Source organism: Gallus gallus, chromosome 2 (assembly GCF_016699485.2).
Source record: "Gallus gallus isolate bGalGal1 chromosome 2, bGalGal1.mat.broiler.GRCg7b, whole genome shotgun sequence".
NCBI classification, from domain to species: Eukaryota; Metazoa; Chordata; class Aves; order Galliformes; family Phasianidae; genus Gallus; species Gallus gallus.
The window spans coordinates 77670939-77684556 of record NC_052533.1 but is presented as its reverse complement, the minus strand read 5'-3'; the positions used below and the strand labels follow the sequence as shown (position 1 = coordinate 77684556).

Genomic DNA, 13618 nt, shown 5'->3' with positions numbered 1-13618 from the left:
TTTTTTTCCTTGCCTGTACTTTAGATAGACAGGTTAGATAGGTCAGATATTAGAAGGAAGTTTTTCACACAGAGGGTGGTGATGCATTGGAACAGGCTGCCCAAGGAGGTTGTGGATGCCCCATTCCTGGAGGCATTCAAGGCCAGGCTGGATGTGGCTCTGGGCAGCCTGGTCTGGTGGTTGGTGACACTGCACATAGCAGGAGGGTTGAAACTCGATGATCTTTAAGGTCCTTTTCAACCCAGGCCATTCTATGATTCTATGATACTTTCACATTTTGGATGACATTCTAGCTCCAAACATATTCCAATTCAGGAAGCTACCTTTTATTGCAAGTTTTTACTTTAAGTCATTTCTATCTTATTATATCACTTGTAGTAAGAAGATGGTGAAGCTACCACATTATCAAAATTGATGTAAACATTTGGGTGTCTATAGTCTAGTAAGATAGATTGCACGCCCATTTGTTCACACTGAGTGATGAAAATCAATGCATTTTCCTCACTGCATTTTTTTTTTCCCAACATGTACAGAGTGAAAATCCATTCCCTGTATTTAGAACTGTGGTAATGGCAATGCATTTTCTTTTAAAAAGAAATAGAGCAATAGAAATGTTAGAAACAGCTACTTCAGAAACAAAAAGAGTTAATTCCTTCACAGTTTATTATTGTATTATTATAATAGAATGTAATGCTCCTAAATAATTAGCTTCATAGTTTGAAAATATCATGAAGGAATAAATGGACTTTTACTACTACTCTTATTAAACTACAATATTTCAGATGCCTTATAATATTATCATGTTGTAATCACCTTTATCACTACTTAGTTCTAAATCTAAATCTATAATACAAGTCAATCCTACCCAGTCTTGGACTGAAGGGCTTTTACAAACACCCACTTTCTGCTATGCTCCATGGATACTGAGTCAAGCAACTGGCATGGTGCTAAACACAGCTTTGCAATCAAATGCTGGATATAGGCACACACTAAAATATTGCAACCCCACCCACCCCCACAACCAGCAGGAATTCTACTCTTGATTACAGAAACTAACTCTGCCTGAGTGCAGAGAAGGACATTTCCCTGGGCTGCCCCTGACCCCCAGCCCTGAGTCCTACTTCTCCCACCTCAGCTTTGGCTCAAGGCCTCTCTTTGCCTTTGGGCCCATCACAGGCACACAGCTCTCCCAGCTGCAGCAGGAAAAGGCTCAAATACACCTTTTTCACTTTCAAGAAACAGAGCTCTGCAAGAGTGTGACACACGTCTCTTTTAATAGCAGCAGGAGGAAGGAAGGCATTCATATCTGATGTAGATGGAAATGCTCTCATAGGAGAGAGACTTGACACCTAGCTACAGGTTCCAAACATCTGTACTCCTTACAGAACGCATTTCTATGTAGGTCACTCCAAAAGTAATGCCTCCTATTTGTTTCCACAGAAACTACAGCATATACAAAGAGCACAATAACACTGTTCAACAGAGCAAGTTCTCAGCTACAAAACACTATTTTTCAACAGTCACTACCATTAGCTCTGCATTTTCGCCAACGATGAACAAGAGCCTGCATGCTGCACTCGTAAAAATCTGCACCACTGGAGGTGACCAACTATTTCAAAGCTGCTATGATGGTGTCATAGCATCCTTCATCATCTCAAAAAGATGGAAGTCAGAAGGCACCAAATCTGAACTATATGGTGGGTGTCATAGGACAGTCCAGCCAAGAGTGGCAATGTACTCCATGGTCTTCAAATTGATATGGGGCTTGGTGTTATTGTGTTGCAAGAGAATGGTTGTTTTCTTTTCTGGGCTGGCTCTGGGAGTTTGAGCCTTCAGCTTACTTAGTGCTACAGTGTAGCAGTAAGAGTTGATGGTTTGTCCAGATTCCAGGAAATCCAGAAAGATCATCCCTTTCCTGGTGCAAAAGACAGCACACATCACTTTAACTGCTAAGGGCTACGTCTTGAACATTTCCTTCCATGGGGAATTCACATTATTACTCCATGTACTGCTGTTCTGCCTCCAGCTCATAGTGGTGACACCATGTCTTCTCACCAGTAATGATGCAATCCAGGAAACTGTCACCTTCAGTCTCATATGGCTTCAATAGTTCAAACTTGCATAAGGTGTTCTTTCTCTTCCTTTGTGTGCATTCACGTGACCCATCTGGTACAAAATGTGTAATACACCAAAACTGCCACCATCATTTCCAATGTATTGAAGCTGATTTTCAGCTCCATACCAAGTTTCCCAATTTGCACTGATGAGCTGATCAAAACATTCTTCATTTAGTGCTGTGACAGCTGTCCAGAACGTGGCTTGTTTTGCACAATGCTGTCACCGCTGCTGAAACACGTCAGCCATCACCTTGCTGTGCTCACATCCAGTGGTTGGTCTCCATAACTGTTCAGTAAGCATCTACGAAATCAGTGGGTGCCATTTTTCTCAATTCAGTTCCACACCTTTGCTTCATCTACACTTCCATGTCAGATGCCATTCTGTCAGACTGCCCTCTGCTACCATCTGTCACGTGGCAACAAAATGGAATGGAATACTGTCGGGAAGGCATATCACCAATATCTGCCTCTGCCACTATAGGCCAAAATAATAAAATAGGAGGCATTACTTTCAGAGCAGTCCTTGTATAAACATGCATGTTTCTCAGTCATAAGTTGAAAAGAAAAGGAAGAGAGAAATGTAAGCCATGGCTTTTGTAGTGTGGTTATTATTTTCTTTAAAATAGGTAGTAAGTGTTTGTCCACTGTGGTCAATCATTTCAATTACATCTCCCTGAACTGCATCTTATGTTTCATAGCAGTCAAATAATATAACATGAGGAAGAAAAAGTTAATAATAAAATATAAATATCTATACACGTATATATATATAATTCTTTTAGAAAAAGAAACAGCCTTTAATACCACTCTTTTAAGACACAAATTTCTATATCTAATCTTTCATTTCCAAGAGGCCACATCTGCACAGGCCAGGTTCTCCAACCAAGAAGGAGGACCAATGAGAATACTAATAAGAACATCTGTAACGCCCTACATACTTATTGTTGAATAGCACTGGAAATTATTAGAAAGTTTTCAATATTTAGACTTTTTAAAACAACTGTTAGAAACAATAATGAATAGCTCAAGTCCAATAATCTTATCCAAGCATTAAAACCGTAAGAAAAATACTTCTGTTATTTTCACATCTTGCATTAACAATAACTTACATGATAAATTTTTGCTATAAGAATGAAGAAGCAAACTTGAGAAGCCCGTGCCCTTATCCTGCTGTGGAAAAACATTTCCCTTCTTCATTCTCTGAGGTCTTAAGTTCTTCTAAGAAAGGTGACCTCAATAATTTGCTGTGTTATAGTTTTCTGACTATTATTTCTTTTAAGCAGACTCCTCTGCTGAGGCAGACCACTGCCACCAGTGACAGCACTGACCCAGGCCACTGTTTCCTCCTGTTCTCTACTCCATCCTCTCTCTGCATCGTTCACTTTAATATCTAGAGCTACTTTCTGATGAGAAGTGGATGAAATTCACATGGACTTACAGAGGAACTGTGTGTGGCACCAGTCTTTTTTGGAAGAATATCAATCTATACTTTGTCAGCATTTCCTCCTCATCAACAGCACTGCAAAGTACCTCACCAATAAGAGAATGAAACACAGTTATAGCTGGCACAGTAGCAATTGCATTTTTTTTCTGTAGCATGTCTGCCCCTCTTCTCCCTAAAAATCTTAGGTATTTTCACTGCTGAGAGTAGTGGCTGTCGTAAGGTCTTCAAAACAAATATGCTACAAACTTTAAAGTCTGCAGGCCTGATTAGCTCAATAATCTGAGTTAGGTCAACAATAAACACTAGCATGAATTCTGTTGTGACTTGGCAATACTTATGACTAAACAAGGCATACTGCTGTGTGAAAAGCTTCACAGTGTTTTTGCAGCACATTATGGGCAGCTCACAGGTGTCACATATTCCAAAACCTGAATACTTTTAAGTCATGTGTATTTAGCTCTTCTCTGCTGCAAGGAACAAGGTCCTTCCCTTGGAAAGGTAAACTGTTTGTAACAAATTCATTACAACTATTCCCATAAACAATTCCAAAAGCTATTAGTGTTAAATATTGAAACTAATTTTTAAGAGCCTTAAGGGAGTATTTTCAATTTAATGCTGAGATAAATAGCACCTGACGTGATGGCTGCTTTCATTAGTTTGTTTCAGCTCTAGTGCTTGTAATGAAATTTAATTAAATTGATTTGGGTACTTAAAGGTACAGTATGTAAGTGTCCTGCAGAGAAAAAAAACTAACTCAATAGCAGTGTGTGAGACTGCATTTCAGAAACCAATTTATCAGCCGCAAACATGATCTAGATGAGAAAGGCTAAGTCAAAAGGATCTGACAAACTGAAGAGTAGTTCTATCACTGTAGTTCTGCTACAAGAATGGATGTGTTTGTTAACTGGCAGTAATTAATTAATAAGTAGCAACTGCACACTACAAGAAGGCACAGAACAACCAAAGTACACAAATATCACTGCATGTCCTTATCACCTCTTCCAAGGTAGCTTCTGTTGGGCTTTTTTCTAAATTCTGACTATGATGAATATGTGCATTTTCCCTCAATTACACTGCATTAAGTCAGATGTTAAGGGTATGTGTCAGACCTTCATCAGCAGAGATGAATTTCTGATCATGTGCTTGTTGGAAATCTGCAGGGACCAGATTTGGGCCAGAGGCTTAATCATGGCAGAATACAAGTATGATACTGTAGTGTCACTGATCAACTTTAACTGGGCTTAAAGAGTGAACAAGCCCTTTGCCTCCCTGCTCAACTATAAGTCATTTTGAATATACAGCTTTCTTCAAGCCCATATGAAATAATTAGTTATTAATGAGAACACAGTAAGACTATGCTTACTGAGTCAAAAATATAGTTTGCTTTTTCCACATTATTTTTAATGTGTTTAAAGTGTAGGGGAAAAGAGGCAGTAGTTTTCTATTGTGTTTAAAACTTCCATGTTGTGTTTTCTTCTGTGTTTCAATTTCCATAACTCTGCAATAGAGGAATCCTTGACTTCCGGAGGTGGGCAGTGTCATATACACTTCCCATCTGGTTTGCTGTACAATAACACTATGAAGACAAAATGAAATTAAGCCATGACTGGAAGTGACAACGTGCTGACATAATGGGGAACCAAAGCCTGAAGAACCCATAGGTTGAAGACGTGAGAGGGGAGAAGCCAAAATGGTGGAGTCAAGGGCTGCACGGTGTGGTCGAGGATGGACGTGGCCAGCCTGGATGACCTCATGGCATCTGCTCCAAAAGAAATCCTACATCAGCTCAGCTGCTAACGGTCACGCAGCAAAAATAAAACCAAGCCCTGTGCTCTGATGGATTATACTGATTGGTTGATGACACTGACTTGAAAGTCACCGGAGGTTTAGAAAAACTGCTGTGGCTGCATGCACAGGAGTATCTGTCTGTGCTGAAGGGTGGTTTCTGTTCCGTCTCCTGGCTATTAACAGCCTTGGCAGTAAGAAAGAGTATATCTTCAGAACCAGAAAAAACACTCAGAGGAGAAGAAATGAAAATGATACAACCGATCTGATAATGAATTGGCTAAAACCCAAGAAATGACAGAAGTGCCCCTACTCCTTATCAGTTTGCAGACTCCCCAGTAGGTTATTTCTTGCCTCAAACCTGATCCTGCTTATGACTTGATTTAACAGACATTTTGCCAAATGATTTAAATCATACAGGATCAGACTTGTTTTGTCCTCCTACTTCCCCTAGCTGCAAGCCAGCATTTTACTGGTTCCGGTATATTAACTGTAATAGTAACTGCTTATGGTAATAAGCTGCAGAAATGTGAAGTTTTTATAGGTAACCACTGTCAGGAACTGGTAACTAGACACAGCACAAGTGGATGATATAGCAAAAAGGCAGAACGCCTCTAAGAAAGTACGTAACATAGGATGTACTTGGTTTGAAACTCAGCCAGAAATTGCTGAAAGAGCTGCTGGTGTTGTCTCTTTCACAATCTCAGGCCCTGCTGTCAGGTTAAATGAAACTTTCTGACTGGTGTGCACCTGTATGACACCATCTACAGTAAAAGACAAATCTGATGTGAACTAAGTCAAGGCTTATCAGACTTACACAGGTCTGGGCAATCCTTCATCGGAATGTGCTGTCACGACATTAATAAGACATAACAGAAATTAGAACTGGATCAAATTATCTACGTACCTTGACATATGAAAGTTATGTACGTGACTTGATTGCAGTGAGAAATCTGCAATTATAGCAAGGCTGGGGTGATCCACACACATGTCTAGCAGAGCTCTCGAATGGGATTTTTGACATAATGTAGTTTAAATGCTTAACAAGCATCATATTTATCATTAGGACTTACAACCTTCACAACCAATCACATTTGCTTTGCTCCAGTACAGTGGGGAAGAAAGAACATCTCCCAAAGTTCCTCCTCAGTAAGCTTTTCCATCAGGACAGCTACCAAGACAGCAAGTCTGACTTCTCTCCATCTGCCTGCCCCACTGCAGTGGATCCAAACCACTCCCATGAACACACATAAATATTCAGCTCCCTAACAGTGCTGCTTCGCATATGGCAGTGAAGGGACAGGAGAGATGAGGGACAGGAGAGATGGCTGTTCTCTAAAAAGGCACCTGTCTTCGTACTAGAAGTATGTTACTTTGTAAAACAGATTTAAACTGAATTAAAAACTTCAATAGTGCTGGAAATGCTCATCAAACAAAACAACTAGTTCTAGATAAAACACCTATATTTAAAAATACAGATGTTCCTTTTTTTGTGTGTGTGTGCTTTACATTTACAGTGCCACATGTTAGTATCAGCTCCTGAAAAGATCATCCTGTCCAGATATGCTTGTGTGTTTTCAGGGAAAACTCAAAAGGAGCAGGGAGTTCCTGGGCATCAATCTGCTTTATGATGTAATCTGAATTAATCTACTTTCCTGATCTTTGATTTTTTTTTCCTTTTAATGCCATCAGCTAAGTTACAAACACTTCTAAATAGGATATTGACATTTATGCTCCTAAGGTTTTGTCTTCTACTTCCAAGGTGGGAACTCGGGATACGTTGTTGGGATGGTGCCTGACAGATCCTGGTACTGTCCCAGCTTACACACTTGTGTGTTGATAGGTTAAATCATTTGAATTAAGACTGCAGGTGGAAATCTGGCTTAATTTCACCGAATTTAAAAGACACAGGAATGCTGACCCTAATTCTCCTGTTTCCATCCCTGTCCCAAACAGTTACAAGCCAGGGCCTCAAAATCAACAGATAATGGGAAATGAAGATTTGAAGATTTTAGTATTCATGTTTTTAGTCTGTTTCTACTGCTTATGAAAGCCAGAAAGTTACTTAAAGCAGAGAAATTCTGCAAGTTCAAGTGATTTGAAAATATAATCATTCAGATAAAGTGAAGGAGATGCTCACAGTACAGCACTTACACTTTTTGGTTGTAGGAAGATGAAAGTGGTTAAATGCTGGCTGCTTTCCATGCCTTCTGATGTCGATGCTATATATTCAATGATTACAGGTTATGCTGAGGGCACCTGCAGCAGCATGAACTTAGTCTGAAGGCTGCTCAGTTCTCCCTTGCCCTGGTGTAATTGAAGTGTGAGGACAGGAACCTCACTGAGAGTACTGCGGGCACAGTGCAATCCCTTGAGCAAAGGCAAAAAGCAAGAGTGATGCTCCAAGAACAGAAAGCACAAGTGGCTACTTCTCCTGGCAGCTCTCAGCCCTCTCCCTCAGCCTCCCCACTGTGGGACTCTTGCACCAGGTCTGCAGGACTGCCCTTAGGCCATGCACCAGGTTAAGGCCCCTTTCTTATCATGCGCAGGAGGCTTGATCTTGGAGTTTCTCTCCTTTTTGCTCTGAATTTAAATGCATAAACACATCTTACTTATAAATGCCTGCATCATAGACACAGACAAACTTCAATTTCTTATGAAGTTGTAAGAGAAACATCTATTCAGGGCAGCGTGAGGCTAAAAAAGGGCTCCCAGTCAGACAGTCATTTACAATAGCAGAACTGCCTGACACTGAATGAGGATTATTAACTTTTCTGCGAGGCATTTTTGAAGTGCCATTCTCAGAATCAGCAGTCAGACTCATTCTTTGCTACACGACACACATACCCCCCGGCCCACACCTCGGCGGCCCTGCGAGCCGAGACATTACTCTCAGATCTTCAGCCTTCAACACCAACCTTATCTCTCATATTTTCTTCTCCCTGGTTCGTACTTGTCATCTCAATGCCTGAGGTACTACAGTCTTCTGAGAGCACTACCCATTTTTCTCTTTCAAAATACCTCAGATGGCCTTGCATGGCCAGGTTTTCTTCAAACACTTTTACTTTGTAGCATGATTAGCCTCTGATCAAGCATCTCCTGCTGTAATATTAGATCTCATCACTAGATTTTAGCGATGGACAAACACACAGTCAGGGAGAGATACGTTAATTAGTTGCCAAATCTAGCCGAGTGAGAAACAGCCAGATAACTCTCCCTGGTTGTTTTTTACAGTGCAGCTCCAGGAGGTTTCAGGAAATCACTGAGGCATCACTTTGCCTATCCATAATTAATTATTGATTTCTTGTTGGGTGAGTTGGGAAGATGACAACACCTAATCTGATGAATAAAACAGCTGTAAGAAAAGGCAACTGTACGTGAGGCAAAGCATGAAGGACAAGTCTTCAGATATGGCAGAGTTCATCATTCATTTTACTGAGGTTATATGCAGCTAAATAATAAAGCTTTCAAAACACAGCAATAAAAAGAAATAAATTCATTTTTCAAAGTATCACTTTGCCTCTCATACAGAAATGAAATTATTTGAATCTATCTTATAGGAAAAGATGGCAGTATCTGCCCCTTCAGCTATGACTTCTGTTCTCTTCCCATTTCCCCTGCATAAAGTATGTAAATTACAATTTAAATGATAAAAATCTCAAAGAACTATTTTTGCTTCCATCTTGTAAGTACAGAGAAAACTTATGTCTCAGAAAGCATTTACAATAATTTTTGACTTGTATTGTCATTTGCATCCCTGTAATGCAATTTAATCTCTCTTAACATGTCCATGCCCTAGAAATGCAATCTCTGGCTCTTGCCAGCATCAAAATTTCAGGGACAATTACTATTTTATGCACAGGGATAATTTCTTAAGCCCACTGTCTTTATAAAGACTAGACATTGATCAACAACCCTTACTCTTACTTATGTACCAAATCATAAACAAATACAGCTCTTCTGCTATACCTGCTAAACCACAATAAAATCATTATCAGAACCAAACTTGCACAGTTGTTTCTGATGAAAATAGTAGGCTTATGGACAATGGCTGCGACCAAATAGCAACAGGATTCTGTGCCTCCTAAAGAGCAGCACTGTAGCTGAACACTGGGATTGCTTCATTCAAACGTGCAACTGTCTGACAAACAAGGAATCAGTGTCTCTGCAAAAAATCCCTAGATAATGCTCTGCTTTCTCCGATTTCCACTCAGAAGTTCTTGCAAAATGCACTTAAATTAGAGTTAGAGATCTGAGTGATTGTTACTAAGCTGCATAAGTTTCAGGGGCGTTCATCCTTGAACATGTAGTTAATCAGCATGCACAGACATTAAGAAAGAGAAATGCATACTTTTTTTTTTTACTGAAATACCGCTAGGATGTTTTAGTTCAGTAAATGAGAATTTTCGTATTGTTAACCCAAAAAGCAATACACTATTGCACCAAAGCCTATAACTCTTACTGGGAACCACAGCTTTCTCTGTAAGTACTCTGTAAAAATAAAGGTAATAAAGCCAAGTAAGAAACTGTCAATTACACTTTTCATTTCTCCTTCTTTCAGGAAGAAGGTACAGCTCTTCTATCAAGAAGAACTATATAATCTTATAAATGAAGTAAAACAACTCAGAACAAAGCATGTGTACTACAGGAGACTTTTCACAATACAAGGTTTCTTTCTTATAGTCTGCAGTGGCACATATATTTAGGCCATTCTGGTAGTCTGTTAGAAGTTTTAGGGAGATGAGACCAAACAAATACAGAGGACTTCCCAGGAATTCTCTCACTGCCTATTTTTAGGTCAGGTAGAACATCAAAGAACTGAGAACTTGCCATTGACATACCAGCTAAATATTTCAATAAAATCTGGCTAGATTTGCATGAACTAGCCATGTTAAACAAACACTTTTATTTCCTCATAGGACCCTGAAGAACTAAGATTATGATAGCTGCATTAGGATTATGTTGCTGCACTTACGTATGGTAGATATGTTTCTCAAATGAATTTTTGAGAAAAGGATTGATGTGAATGAGAACTGTTTGCCCTAGCATATATTGTTACGAAACAATGTTTCTAGCTAAAGAACTTTTGGATTTTTTTTCCTGTAGTGAACATCTGAATTAAGTGACACTTCGTCTGCTAGTAACTGCTGCTATTTATGTACCTATTTTAACATTTTTATACATTACTTAAGAGGAGTAGCAATATTCCCAGTTCAAAAAGACACGTAGATAATTTTTGGGGGTATATACTGTATTCAAGAACTAAAACGTAGGCTTATTCTGGAGGACTGTGCTTTGAGAAGAAAAATTCTCTAGGTGTGACCTTCCACTTCTGTATAGCCCTTCAGACTCTCTACCCTAAGGATATTTCAGAAACTTCAGTAAGATGTAATTCCCTTCAGAAGGAAGGCTCGAAGTTAAAGATACTGACTCCTGGGCTGCATTTTAAATTTTCTTTACTTGAGAGAAGTTCAAAAAGCTAGAGTACTTTAAAGGCAGAGTTAATGCAACTCTGAGGTTAAATTTCTGTCTTCTAAATCTACACTTGGTCACCTAAAAAGAGAATGGGGTTTTCAACAGAAACACAAAAGCTTACTGCCAATACTGAAGATGCTTTGGCATCACATGTGTATTAGTCATCCCAGAGAAGAATTTGAGGCAAACTATGATCAGCATCTCTTGAGACAAGCAGGTTTTGGATAAGAATGGTGTCACCTTCTGCAAAACTCTAGCTGATAATTTAGACAAATCAATTCTGAGTTTGCTGGCTGAAATACTGCTCGTTACATAGCTGAATGTTAAAGGAAAGCATCCCACCTTTAAGGCCCTCAGGGGAAAAGCCACAGTCAGTCACAGCTGCAGGTATTTTCTAAGCTCACAGCTGAAACCATGGAGGTTCATTCCTTTAGCAAATCCTGATCTCTGTTTGTTCAGACATCATGCTTAAAGGCAGCAGCATCTCCTAGGTCTATGCTGGGTTGTGAGTTCATTTCACATGCACACACATTCATGTACATATATAGATATTTGCATGTACAGATATTTACCAGCACAGATGCAGATATGCTATCACCCAGGTATATGTGTATTTTCAAGGAGTGTGGGATGATTAGAATGGCTTTTATTGAGCTTAGACATCACATTTGATTTTTCTGGATATTATTCAGTGAAAGAGCATCCACCAAAATAGTGTAGGGATGTGCAACACCTGGCTTCAGCTATGCAGGATAGTTTTAATGAAAGTACTATCATCAGTACGGAATCTTCAATTCAGCGTAGACTGTATCTTATGGCTAACACTTAAAACACAGTAGAAAAAAACAAAGTTCTTATTACAAAGAATCATAAATTCTGAAATAACTGCAACAACTGAACAACTGATTTTCCTTGTATAGCTAAGCTCCATCTATCTGCAGAATTTCCTCTTTAGAGTCAGTGATTTTGCCTGAAATAGCCACATTTCAATTGTATAGACAAACAGTATATTACTTAAGCAGGAAGCTGGCAATGAAAGAACACAAGTGTTAAGCATTACTTGACAATTCTGAGTGATTCTTAGAAAATCAATCCTTGGGAAGGCATACACCATCAAAAGAGTAAGTGACACGATAAGTTTATTCTATGTGGTGATGGAGCCTTGTGCTAACTGGGCTGTAAAAAATCATACAAAGTTAAGAAAAACAAAATTCCAGACTAACACATCACTCCTCATTGATGTGTCTTCTGTCTCTAAGAAAGGTTGAGAAAAGATTAACAGATAATTCTTTGGCCTGCAGCTAATACTTGTTATTGTCTGTGGAACAGAAAATATGTCTTCACTTTAATTAAAAAGTACTTTATATTTGCATATCTGTTGGGAAAAGTAAACCTACCTTACATAAACATTAGAAACTAATATATGGCAGCAAGTGTAGAATTATTAATAATACAAAACACAAAAATCAGTAATACCAGTTTTTCTCTGGTACTGAAACCAATGACAATTTCATGATTATTTAACTGGACTGTCATGTGAAAAAAAGTTCCTGTTAAAATGCTCATTCAAAAGTGAGTAAGGTCTTTTTAGGCATTAAAGACTGATAAAGAAAAAATGGAAAGCATGTATTTGAAGACTATAATTTCTTCTGATATATTGTTTTTAGAATCTGTATCTTGCATTATTACTCAGATGATGCTTTTAAAAGGCTTGAATAGGTTAAGCCCACATAAAATTTCCAAATTTCCTTTATTTAATATCAATTTAGGAATTTGCTTAATTCCTGTTGAACGAAATAAGGGAATGTCACACATCACGATGAAATGCTTGGCAATTCAAAGAATCATATTCCTGTTACACAGAGATTAAAAGGATTTACTCTAACCTTGAAAGATAGTTATGGCTGAGGTATTAAAATGAGATCTACTCTGACGACTTCCTCTTCTGGGCAAATTTAGTATAGAAAAAGCAAACTGAAAGAAATAGCTTAACTGCTGTGTTCTGCATTACCAGCAAGAACATGTAAAATTCTATTTTCTCCACATATTTTATCATAAATAATACATAATGTGAAGGTTTCTACATGGATTTATTTGAACGTCACACGTAGGTAGAAGATATTCTTTTGTTCTTGCAGTAATGCCACACAGTCACGCTTTATTATTAAAAACATATTGGAAGAAAAAGAAAGGACTATATTTGGTTAAGGAAAAGGAATTTTAGTACCTAAATTAAACAGTGCCTTTAATAAAAAAAATACCCAGTTGTGCTAATTCTCATTAATTGAACTTAAGGTTGAAGGAAATCTCCTTTGCTCTTTAGTAACAAAGATTTTGGAAATTGTAATGTTGAGAATTTCATTGACTACTGGGCACACTGATTTTCCTGTGATATCGTAGTTCCCCTGGGATCCTCATACTAACGTACCACGCTATTGCTTTTCTCCTAAAGATGCCACAGAAAAGAAAGCAAAGTGCTTAATAAATTTAATCTGCTACTGCAACACAGTGGTTATCAGTATCTGCCATCCTGTTTGAAAGGGTCTGACAATCAAAAAAATGAGTTACAGAAATGCCAGGAAGACTGAAAGGGATCTGAATGGACCTCACTTGTCCCTCTCTGGTATATGCTGCCCTGAAAGAGCAAAGCTCTGCATATCTTATTCACGCTACGTAAATGAATGGGACTGCTCCTTAAGTGAAGTGAGCAGCTTTCAAACTGGAAACTATTGAGTTTACTAAAAAAAAATGTATAATTTTAAAATATATTCTCTAGTAAGGCTTTCCTACTTTTGAT

General features: G+C 38.5%; 1 protein-coding gene across 9 annotated transcripts in view; it reads right to left on the bottom strand.

Annotated features, from left to right (window-relative positions):
• CTNND2 (catenin delta 2) overlaps positions 1-13618 on the bottom strand; it is a 623362-nt gene that overhangs the window by 17504 nt on the left and 592240 nt on the right. The gene's annotated exons all lie outside the window — the stretch shown is intronic.